Raw genomic sequence first — 12,650 nt, forward strand, 5'->3', positions numbered from 1 at the left:
TTTTTTTTTAGCTACTGATAATCGGGGGAGTTTTCTCCATGCAGGGTATCATAGGGTATAACTGATTACTCTCAGTTCAGGCAGCTAACAAACTAATTACACGTTGCCATATTCCACATAAGGGCTCTGTGAGCGAGAGCTGAAGTGGACAGACTAATCTTTAGATTAGAGCTAGATCAGAGGCTGATGTTGTGACTAAGGTTTAGAGGGCTAATTTCTTAAAAATCATTAACCCCTAGAACCCTACGGACCCACCGGTGGGTCCAGCTGCCACGTGACCTCGTAATTTTAACAAACCCCCAGTATTGATGTAAAAAACACATTTGGCACAGTTTGGTGACATTTATGGATAAATGTGCCAAAATGGCCTCTCCGCCTAAGAAATTTCTCACTAATACTATTATAAAATAAATATGATTCATCTGATTGAGTCCAAATTTGGTATATTTTTACACAACATTTAGATTTAAAAGTCTGTACTACTTTTTTGTAGCCTGACGTCGTCCTACTCAATTCTAGTCAGAATGAGTCTGATGCTGCTCCATAGAGCTGTGATTATGGGGCGTGTTTCGAACGAACCAGGAAAAAAAAATGCCTCTGCACTCAATTGGATAGACCTACAACCAATAAGAGCGACGGAGTGCGTGACGTATGTTAAGCCACGCATAGTTGTTGTCAACAAAAATCAAAGCGTGCAGTTGCACGCCTAGAATCGGTCTGCGCCAGGTGACGTCAATGTTTACCTCGGGCGCGGTGCATCGTGGGAAAACCACCATATTAGGTGGAAAGTCGAGATAACCCACACGCGGCTGTTCTTTCGGCACAATTATTTACCAGAAATGACACGATCGTGTTGTGTGAGAGGCTGCCAGTACCGGTGTCGTGCCAAGGTAGTTATCCCTGCGAAAATTTGTATCCCCTCGTCGGGAGTGCGCACGGAGTAGGAAGAACAACCCGACTTAACTCCGCTTCAATTCCAACGTGCAGAACTTGAAATGTGAAAGGTTTTACGTGTATGAAAGTGGAGCTTTACTGTTTTATTCTTTACTTCACATGTTATAGCAGAATATCGCCAGTGATATTGATTTAAAACTAATTATAAAACACAAACGTTTGCTTGAAAGCTGGTCGCTGACAGCAGTGTCTACTCCCCCCTCTGAAAGCAAACAGATCCTTGTTCTTTTCCTCACGTTCCTTAAAAAATCTCTCATTGTTTCACAGTGTCCAAATGTTCTCATCCCATTGCAAACTGTTGTAAACCATATACTTGTAATAAAAATGAAATAGAAAATGGAGTGCACGTGTAATCATTAAAGACTATATGCAGAAGAAAAATTTTTTCCTGGTTGAAATTTAGTACTTAAATCTATATTTGTGTTTATAGTAACGTACAATTTATCTATGTTGTACTATCCTTAATAAACAGTTTGTCTTCTAACATCAGCCGTTTTATTTCATCCCATATTGTCAGAACTGGCAGTGTGGGATGAAATAAAACCTGCTGTAATCTGTTCCCCCTGTCTAAATCAGTGTTACGGTCACTGACCTCTAGGAGCTCTCTTCATTAGAGAGCTCTCTGTTTGTGTTTCAGGTCTCCCTGGCTGTTACAGGTGCAATGCGTTGAAGCTCGTCAGCCACCTCATAAAGAGCTTCAATCCTGAGATGTCAGGCCCCCTTCTCTTATTCACTGGGCCTTGATCTGAAGTGATCTTGTTCATGAGCTGAATGTCTCTGTGTGTTCATGTTGAACAATTGATTGACTAAAGTTTTGTTTTATAAGTAAGGGGGGGGTTTTGTTTGTTGTTTTGGCCTTGGAGACCCTGAGGCTTTAAGCTTCCCTGTTTTGCTGTTTGTTTTTTTTGTGACCCCTGCAAATTGTAAATAAATCATATTTTCCTGCTGACATCATCTTTTAGTTTACTGACTTTTGTGTTACACCCAGTGCCAGAATTTACCCTTTAGTGTTCTTAAGGGTGGGGGTTGTAACATAAGTGGGGGCTTGTCCGGGATTTGATTTACTTTTTGAACATGGCACAGTTTAGTTTGGAGGAGTTTTTGGGTAACCCTACCATACAATATTTTGATGTCTGTAGAAAAGATGATTTATATGAAATTGCTTCACATTTTGGTATCCGTGTCTCTAAGTCTTTGCTTAAACGTGAACTGAAATCTCTTGTCTTCAGTGGCTTGGTTGAGAAAGGAGTACTTCCAGTGAGAATGGATAAGGAGGAGGCCAGCTCTTCTGAAACTGCTGAACAGTTTGAGGTTTGTGCTGAGGAGGGAGTGAAGACACCTCCTGTTGCTGCCAAGCCAGAGTTGGAAAAACCACCAGCCTCTCTCCCACGGTTTGAGCCTTTCTCTATGGAGTCCCCAAATCCTAGTGTTGAGGCACGTCTAAAGGTACGTCTGGTGCGGCTAGAACTTGAAGCTAAGGAAAGGGAACGGAAGGATGAATTTGAGTTCCAGCTTAAGTGCAGAAGAATTGAAGCTGAAACTGCCATAAAAATGCGTCAGCTGGAGCTACAGTCTCATAAACTGACCACTGTACTCACTACGGATTCTGGTGGGGATGAAGATGACGGCGTTCTTTCCCCAGATAAACCTTCTTCCCCTTCATCACCTTTCACGTTTGACATCAGCAAAAATATTGCCCTGGTCCCACCATTCCGGGAGACGGAGGTGGAGGCATATTTTAATGCGTTTGAACGTATTGCTGTTGGCCTTCATTGGCCCACAGAAGTTTGGTCCCTTTTGTTGCAGTGCAAACTCAGTGGTAAGGCACAGGAAGTATGTGCAGCACTAACAATTGAAGACAGTCTTGTGTATGACAAAGTTAAAGCTGCCATACTCAGGGCATATGAGCTGGTGCCTGAGGCATACAGGCAGCGTTTCAGATCCTTAAGAAAATCCAGTGCACAAACATTTGTTGAATTTGCAAGGGAGAAGGGAATGTTATTTGACAGATGGTGCCAGGCAACTAAAGTTACTGATTTTTCTTCACTACGTGAGTTGATATTGTTGGAAGAGTACAAAAACTGCCTTCCAGATCGCACAGTTTTGTACTTAAATGAACAGAAAGCCTCAACCTTACAAGAGGCAGCTGTCCTGGCTGAAGAATTTGCCCTTACTCACAAAAATGTTTTTGTTTTTAAACCTGACCAACCCTCTCGTGACAAGACGTGGAAGGATGTACCACAATCTAGGGTTAAGAACTCTTCAATTTCCAAATCGGAGAGACAGTGTTTTTATTGTCATAAAATGGGGCATATTGTTTCTGATTGTTTGGCCCTGAAACGTAAGCAGGCACCCCAACCAGCTAAAGGGGTTAGACTGGTTAAGACTCTGAGGACCACCCCACAACTGTCAAACATGAGTGAACCTGATGATTGTTTTAAACCCTTCATTTTTGATGGTCTTGTCTCCCTAACAGGACGTTCTGAGGATGAGAAACCGGTGAGGATACTGAGGGACACTGGTGGTTCCCAGTCATTTCTCCTGTCCAGCTTTCTGCCATTCAATGCTGATACCTCCTGTAATGCAAGTACAATAGTACAAGGAATTGGAATGGCCTACGTGCCGGCACCTTTGCATCATGTTTACCTAAAGTCCAAGTTGGCCTCTGGATTTTTCAAGGTTGCGGTGAGAGATTCATTTCCTGTTCGGGGGGTTGAATTTATAATGGGGAATGATCTTGCTGGAGAACAGGTACTACCTATCCCTGAGGTGGTGGATACTCCCAGTTGCATAATGGGTGAAGATGACATGTTGGAATCCCTTCCTGATGTGTTTGCTGCCAGTGCTCTTACCAGGTCCCAAGCTCGTAAGCTGGAGGAAGTGAACTTGGATGACTCTGTTCTGGGCTCGGCCTTGATGGAGGATAAGCTGCCAGCAGATGACCATTCAAACTCAGTACTCCGAGAGGACTTCACTCCAAACTCTGAGGTTTTTCTCCCACTACCAATGTCACGTGAGGTTTTGAGCCAAACTCAGAAGAGTGATAAAACACTCACTAAGTGCTTTGAGAATGTGACTAATTCAATAAAGGACAAGACCCATATGTTTTTTGTTGAAGATGGATTACTTATGAGAAAATGGATCTCTAGGCCTGCCTTGCAACAGAAGGGTATTGAGGAGGATTGGGGAGTAGTTTATCAAATTGTTATTCCTCAAGGTTATCGTGAACAAATACTGCGGTTGGCACATGACCACTCATGGTCAGGTCATTTGGGAATCACTAAGACCCATGACCGTATTCTACAGCATTTCTTTTGGCCAGGTCTGAAAAAGGATATTGCCAGGTTCTGTAGAACATGTAGAGTTTGCCAAATAGTGGGTAAACCTAATCAGAGGGTACCACCTGTCCCTCTTAAGCCAATTCCTGCAGTTGGTGAGCCTTTTGAGCGTGTCCTGGTGGACTGTGTGGGTCCTCTGCCCAAAACTAAAACTGGTAGTCAGTTTCTCTTGACTATCATGTGTGTTGCCACTCGCTTCCCTGAAGCCATTCCACTAAGAAAAATTACGGCGCCCACTATATAACTAAAGCTCTTCTGAAGTTTTTTGCAACTTTTGGTCTGCCTAGAGTTATACAAACGGATCAAGGCAGCAATTTTCAGTCCAAACTCTTCAAGCAGACACTACAGTCTTTTGGCATTAAACACATTCCCTCCAGTCCTTACCATCCCCAGTCACAAGGCGCTCTAGAAAGATGGCATCAGACTATAAAGGCCATGATGCGCAAATATTGTCATGAGACAGACAAAAACTGGGATGAAGGACTCCCTTTTCTGTTGTTTGCAGCCCGAGAAGCTAAACAGGAGTCTCTTGGTTTTAGCCCTGCTGAACTGGTTTTTGGGCATGGTGTAAGGGGACCACTGAAGGTTCTGAAGGAGCAACTCCTCTCAGACGACACTCAGAAACAATCCAATGTCCTTGAGTTTGTCACACAATGTCGGGAACGTCTACACCATGCTTGCTCAATAGCAAGAAAATCTTTGTCAGCTGCTCAAGGGAAAATGAAACAACTGTATGACAGAAAGAGTGTGAAGCGTTCATTTGAACCAGGTGATAAAGTGCTCATGCTGGTGCCTACGCCTGGGCCATCCCTCTCAGCCCAATTTGCAGGTCCATATGTGGTAAAAAGGCGAGTCAATGACACAGACTACATTGTTCATACTCCTGACAGGAGGCGCCAAACACGTCTGTGCCATATAAATATGTTGAAGCTGTTTCATTCCAGGGAAAATGGCCACAAGGACACATGTTGTGAGGACTCTCCAAAACCTGTGATCTCTCTTGTGTCTGGAGATAACCCCCATGATGGTTTGAGAAAGTGTGATGAAGGCCACTCTGGTAGGCTCTCAAACTCTGAAATACTTAATTCCTTGGATGAGTGTCTGTCCTATCTTCCCAGGGGTCAGAAAGAGGATGTAAAAGGACTGATCCAGCTATACCCTGCACTTTTTGGAGATGTGCCCTCTAGGACCTTGGTACTGGAGCATGACATTGATGTGGGTGGTGCCCCCGCCATTAAACAGCATCCGTACCGTTGTCCTCCAGTCAAGAGGGAAATGATGAAGAAAGAGGTTCAATATTTGCTGGAAAATGGCATGGCTATACAAAGTCATAGCTCCTGGAGCTCTCCATGTCTACTGACACCAAAGTCTGATGGTTCCCAACGTTTTTGTACAGACTATCGGAGAGTAAATGCAGTTACAGTCCCTGATTCACACCCATTACCTCGCATGGAAGACTGCATAGACAGCATTGGTCCTGCCACCTATATCACCAAGTTAGATCTGCTGAAGGGGTACTGGCAAGTTCCCCTAACTGCCAGGGCTTCTGATATTTCAGCATTTGTCACACCAGACCACTTCCTACAATACACAGTGATGGCATTTGGAATGCGAAATGCACCAGCTACCTTTCAGCGACTGATGAACACTATATTAGGAGACGTTAAGAACTGCAATGTCTATTTGGATGACATTGTAATTTATTCATCATCCTGGAAAGATCACATTAACACTATGAAGACTGTGTTTGCCCGTCTAGCTCAAGCCTCCCTCACCTTGAATCTGGCAAAATGTTAGTTTGCCAAAGCGGTGGTGACCTACCTGGGAAAGGAAGTAGGCCATGGCCAGGTTCGTCCAGTGAATGCAAAGGTGGATGCTATCCTACGCTACCCTGTGCCCACCACACGACGTGAGCTTCGGCGGTTCTTGGGTTTGGTTGGTTATTATAGATGTTTCTGCAGGAACTTCTCAATGGTGGTGGCTCCTCTGACAAAGTTGTGTAGTCCGAAGCAACCATTCACGTGGACTGTTGAGTGTCAACATGCCTTTGACTGTGCAAGATCCTTTCTATGCAGTGCTCCTGTATTGGCAGCTCCTGATTTTAGCAAGACCTTCAAGCTGGAAGTGGATGCCAGCGCCACTGGGGCTGGAGCAGTGTTGCTCCAAGATGGAACTGATGACATCAGTCACCCAGTTTCCTACTACTCAGCTAAGTTCAAGCCTCATCAATTGAACTACTCCACAATTGAGAAGGAAACATTGGCCATGCTGCTAGCTTTGCAGCATTTTGAAGTTTATGTGGGTTCAACAAGTCCCGTTATAGTCTATACAGACCATAACCCATTAGTCTTCCTAAACCGTATGTATAACCACAACCAGCGGTTAATGCGGTGGGCCTTACTGGCCCAAGAGTATAGTCTGGACATCAGGCATAAGAGAGGGGCTGAAAACGTAATAGCTGATGTACTGTCCAGGATATAATGCTGCTCACCTCCCTAGAGTACGTATGATGCTGAAAGATTATTTAATGAAGGATTTTATGGGGGAGGGTGTTACGGTCACTGACCTCTAGGAGCTCTCTTCATTAGAGAGCTCTCTGTTTGTGTTTCAGGTCTCCCTGGCTGTTACAGGTGCAATGCGTTGAAGCTCGTCAGCCACCTCATAAAGAGCTTCAATCCTGAGATGTCAGGCCCCCTTCTCTTATTCACTGGGCCTTGATCTGAAGTGATCTTGTTCATGAGCTGAATGTCTCTGTGTGTTCATGTTGAACAATTGATTGACTAAAGTTTTGTTTTTCTGTTCACAGTGGAAGCTGGTAGGGGTTCTCTGCCATTTTTGTTTAACTGTTTTCTCCTTGTTTTGTGGTTAGCCAGGGAGTCCAGGTATTGTATTTCCTTTTCATTTTCTATGTTAGAAAGTGTTTTGTTTTATAAGTAAGGGGGGGGGGTTTGTTTGTTGTTTTGGCCTTGGAGACCCTGAGGCTTTAAGCTTCCCTGTTTTGCTGTTTGTTTTTTTTGTGACCCCTGCAAATTGTAAATAAATCATATTTTCCTGCTGACATCATCTTTTAGTTTACTGACTTTTGTGTTACACCCAGTGCCAGAATTTACCCTTTAGTGTTCTTAAGGGTGGGGGTTGTAACAATCAGACAAAAAAGGTCCCAGCTTTTTCATTTTTGGCTTATAAGTATCTTTTATGATGACAACTAACTCCTGAAACTTTGGAGTTGATTGACCTTTATTTCTTAAAGTTATAAGGGGGGAACAGATTATAGCAGGCCACCTGCTATAATCTGTTCCCCCTGTCTAAATCGGGCAAAAAAGGCCCCAGCTTTTTCATTTTTGGCTTATAAACATCTTTTATGATGACAACTAATCCCTGAAACTTTGGAGTTGATTGACCTTTATTTCTTAAAGTTACAAGGGGGGAACAAATTATAGCAGGCCACCTGCTATAATCTGTTCCCCCTGTCTAAATCGGGCAAAAAAGGCCCCAGCTTTTTCATTTTTGGCTTATAAGCATCTTTTATGATGCAAAAAATGAAAAAGCTGGGACCTTTTTGGCCTGATTGCGAGACCAAGCAAGCTGTGATCAGAGGAAAGGTTACTTGGCGCCGAACAGTGCCGAAAATTGGAAGTTCAGTTTAATATAATACAAGTAATTTAATAGTTCCGTCTGAGATTAATGAAAATAGTTGTTTTAATGGTTATTGAGTCAGATATGTGGCGGTAGTGTTTGGTTTATCTAAAGTTTTTATCTGTTACTGTGTAAATGAGTTTGGCTGTAATTTAAGGACAGATTCTAATATATCTGCAGGGTGGGGACTATAACTCTGATAGGATTTTTATCTTTTTATTGCTGTTTTGCACAATATGCTTAACTACGTATTTTTTGTTGTTGAATTTTAGAGATTTTGCAGATATATTTTTTATAAATACATTGTTTAGATTTACTTATATCTTTCTACCCCTTTTATAGAATAGAATAGAAAATCCCTTTATTGTCCCACAATGGGCAAATTTACAGCAGCAAAAAGATTATTGAAAATGGTCACACAAATGTGGACCTTAGAAAAATGTATAAGAATAACATAATAGGGAAGAGTTAAAATATAAAAAATAAAATTCTGTAAAGTGTTTTAACAATATAAAACTGGGGGATAAATAACCAATATGTAGCTATGGACATTTTTACAGTAATTTGAAAATAGCAGCAACATCAGAGATGTGCAAAATGACAGCAGCAGGTTATTTAACTGACTAAGGTTTCTATCATTACATTTGATTTAATTTGTTCCTGCTCCCGGTGGTTGGAACATTTATTTCACTCTGGATTCTTGTGAGTGTAGTCTTTGTTCACTTCACAATAAAAAAGAAATAAATAAACAGTTTTGAAAACTTCTGTATTCATTCTTTTCATGCTTTGTGTGTCAACGTTCACGGTTGCTAAGCAACAGAGCATACGGCGGTAAAACCCGCTGAAGGGTAGACCTGGTCGAATTCACAGCCTAAACTCTTCCGGTCTCCTTATTTTCAAGGACCGCGTCCTTGGAGGACACGTCCTAGGTTTTCGAACAGAGCCCTTTAGTCCTTCGTTTAGCTATGCTGCGGTTGTTTACACTACGCCTTTTCCACCAAAAATGGCGTCTTAGCAACAAATGTCACGTGACTGGCGGAGACCGATAAGAAGATGAGCCTTGATCGCGTTTCTCCGTTCCTCTTTTAAAATTAAATTGCTGTCGATATCTTCTAGAACAGACCTAATAGCAGAATCTACTCACCTCAACTCTCCGGCGGCAGCCATTGTTGTTTGTTTGTTTGTTTGTTTCTTTCTTTCTTTCTTTCTTTCTTTCTTTCTTTCTTTCTTTCTCTTTCTTTCTTCTTGTTTAATGGCGGTTGACAAGCAACTTATTGGTGTGCATTACCACCACCTACTGGTAAGGAGTGTGGATCAGGACGCAACTTAAAAAAAAAAAAAACTAAATCCTTTCTATCAGTTTAGTTTTCTTAAGAAGTCTTAATAAATGACGTAAATATTCAGAAGAGGAGCAATATCCCAACATATCTGATATTTTTAACTGTAACTTATTCTTTAGAAGTCGATATTCTAATTTCCTTCTCTCCTCAGAGTACTTTGGACAAAACAACAAAACATGTTCTACTGTCTCTTCTTGAAAACAAAATTCACAATTTCCTGATTGATGTCTTCCCATTATAAATAATGTACTGTTTAAGCCTGTATGACCAAAACGTAACCTGGATATGATATTATCTTCTTTTCTACTTCTTCCTGTTCCCCTCATTACCCCAACTTTCCTTTGAATGCTATAAAGCCATCTACCAGTCCTTTCCTCCTCCCACTGCTTCTGCCATCTTTCCTTAACCTTTTGCTTTATAATAGATTTTATCTCCTCTTTACTAAATGGAATCATTATCTCAATGCAACTGATTTTTGAAGCTTGTTTTGCATATCTGTCTGCCAATTCATTACCTATTACTCCTATATGAGATGGAACCCATGTAAAAATGACAATTAATCCCATGGTCTGAATTCTATAAAGTATTAACTGAATCTCCAATAGAAGGTCTGGTCTACTATTGGAATGATTATTTTTAATTGAATATAACGATGAGCTTGAATCAGAGCAAATTAAACTTCTTAGAGGACGAACATCTTCAATCCAACTCAAAGCCAAAATATTCCCATCATTTCCCCTGTAAACACTGATACGTCATCAGAAATCCTCTTACATTTTTTAATATTAAACTCTGGGACGATAAATGACACCCCATTGTTGTTACTTAGGCTTTTAGATGCATCTGTATACACTTAACAATAACCAAAATATTTATTTTCTATATATGATTGGACTGAGCAAGATTCTGAAAAATTTCCTTTTTCCCTCTTCTTCAACAATGATAAGTCAACAATGATTTCATTACATAGAGATGGATGAACCAGTGGCAGAGGAACTGTACCACTCATTTTTATGGATGATAACTGAAAATTTTTAACATCACTTTCTATCTCCCAACCAAAGGATTTTAAAGTCTTTTTCCCTTTTTCCCAACTAGGTTTTAAAATTTCTTGACATGGATGGTTTTTATAATGACCCTTTAAATAACTCCAGTCAGATAATCTTAACTGTAACCTTCTAAGGTAAAGTGGTATTTCCCCCATTTCAACTAACAGAGCTGAGATCGGCGTTGTTCTGATGGCTCCTGTACACAACCTCAAGGCTTGAAACTGAATAATATCTAATTTTTTAAGAAGTGTTTCTGATGCTGATCCAAATGCCAGACTGCCATAATCTAATACAGATCTTATTAAACCCGTATATATTGATTTTAACACTTTCCTCTCAGTGCCCCACTCTCTCCCCACCAGCCACCTCATAACATTTAAAACTCTCTTACACTTATCCACTACTTTTTGAATATGACTACTCCAGGTCAGTTTTTCATCCATCCACAAACCCAGAAACTTAAACTCCTTTACTCTTTCTAAATCATGTTTATACAAATACAATTTTAAATCACTAGATACTTTCTTCCTAGTGAAAAATAAAGTCTTTGTCTTATCTATTGAAATTTTAAAACCCCAATTATATGACCACTCTTCTATACTATAAATTGCTTCTTGTAATTTTTTAACTATGAATTTCAAGTTCTTACCTCTCTTCCAGATTGCTCCATCATCAGCAAATAATGAACAACCCATCCCACTCTCTAACTTATCAAACATATCATTAATCATAATAGAGAAAAACAAAGGACTCAAAATACTTCCTTGAGGTGTTCCGTTTTCAACAAAATATTTTTCTGACAATTGTTGACCTATTCTTACTTGTATAGATCTATTATGTAAGAAATCTTTTATCCAATTAAACATTGATCCTCTAACCCCCATTTTTCTTAATTTAATTAAAAAATCTTCTTTCCACATCATATCATAGGCTTTCTCTATGTTGAAGAAGACAGCCACCACACTCTCCTTATTAACTTGCCCTTTTCTGATTTCATGTTCTAGACACAAAACAGGGTCCATAGTACTTCTACCTTTTCTGAATCCACTCTGAAATTTTGACAAAAACCCCTTCTTCTCCACAAAATAACTCAGCCTTTCATTTATCATTCTTTACATTATTTTGCATATATGTGATGTCAAAGCAATGGGCCTATAACTTGTAGGATTTCAGCCATTGTTGTTGTCACTCAAGCGCGCTTTGGTCACATGGTTGATTACGTTACTGTTGATCATCTGTCCATCATCGTATAAAGCCCGCCCTGACAATTTGATTGGATCGCCTGACAGTGGGCGATAATACTCGCGCTACTATGGAGCAGAGCCAGACCGAACTTCCCGACCTCAAACCTTGTGGGCGGGACTAAGTTCGGAATGGCACCCAGGCTAACTTTTTTGTGCTATAAATAATATTTTGGTAGTGTTTTGCAATGTTTATTTCAAAGAAAATTTTGGCGAGGTTCAAAAAATGCAAAATATTTTGTATTTTGTCCCTAATATTTCAGGCAGGGTCAAAGCTACAATGGTGCTGACACCAGAAAACCATTCTATGACATCTTACCTTTACAGAGGTACCAAAAGTTTCTTGTTAAATCTAATAGCTGTGAGGCTATAGGGGATTTACTTTTGTGTGTTTTTGTCAGGCAGAAATTTATTTATACCCCCTTAGGGTGTAAGAGGTTAAAAAGCATTCAAGGCCAGATGGCGAAACAGTTTATAAAATAAAAAGGGCAAAAAAAGAAATAGTTTTTTTTTAGGAGTGTAAGACTCTAATCAAATTCTTTTTTAATTATTTCTTCTTGTGAAAAAAAAAACATTTCACTTTGTTTTTTAATAATAATGTAGCCACATATTGGTCTTAATAAAAGTATATGCCTCCAAACATAAGCACCTCAAGGGACGATGTTATTGATCAGAGCATTTAAGTTTTCTTTTTTATGTTTAGGTTTTATTTTGCTTTTTAAATCCAGTCTTTCCTGTTGTTTCTTTGTAATCAACTGAGCTGTAAGTGAGAAAACTGCTTGGATAATTTGGAGAAAATAAATCTCCTGGAAGCTGTTTTTAAAGCGGTCCTGCTCAGTAATTTATGATTCCCTTTCTTAAATTCTTCATTAGATTTATTTTACATATTTATTTGGTTGTTTCCTCAATTTTCTCCTTTTTTTGTTAGACTTAATCTTTATTATTCATGAAAAAGCTCACTAAACCCTAGAAATATATAGTTTTTTTTTTCATATAATTGGTGTGTATACTTCTCCATAAATCATATCATTTTTCCAACCTATAATAAGGGGTAAATTATATATTTTTTATTTTCCCGAGGAGTTATTTAGT

The 12,650-nt window shown here is 40.0% G+C and overlaps 1 protein-coding gene across 1 annotated transcript in view; it reads right to left on the minus strand.

Annotated features, from left to right (window-relative positions):
* The window catches only part of LOC119781940 (leucine-rich repeat-containing protein 49), a 70,056-nt gene that overhangs the window by 7,128 nt on the left and 50,278 nt on the right, over positions 1–12,650 (minus strand). The gene's annotated exons all lie outside the window — the stretch shown is intronic.

Source organism: Cyprinodon tularosa, unplaced genomic scaffold, assembly GCF_016077235.1.
Source record: "Cyprinodon tularosa strain WSP-4 unplaced genomic scaffold, ASM1607723v1 ctg186, whole genome shotgun sequence".
NCBI lineage: Eukaryota > Metazoa > Chordata > Actinopteri > Cyprinodontiformes > Cyprinodontidae > Cyprinodon > Cyprinodon tularosa.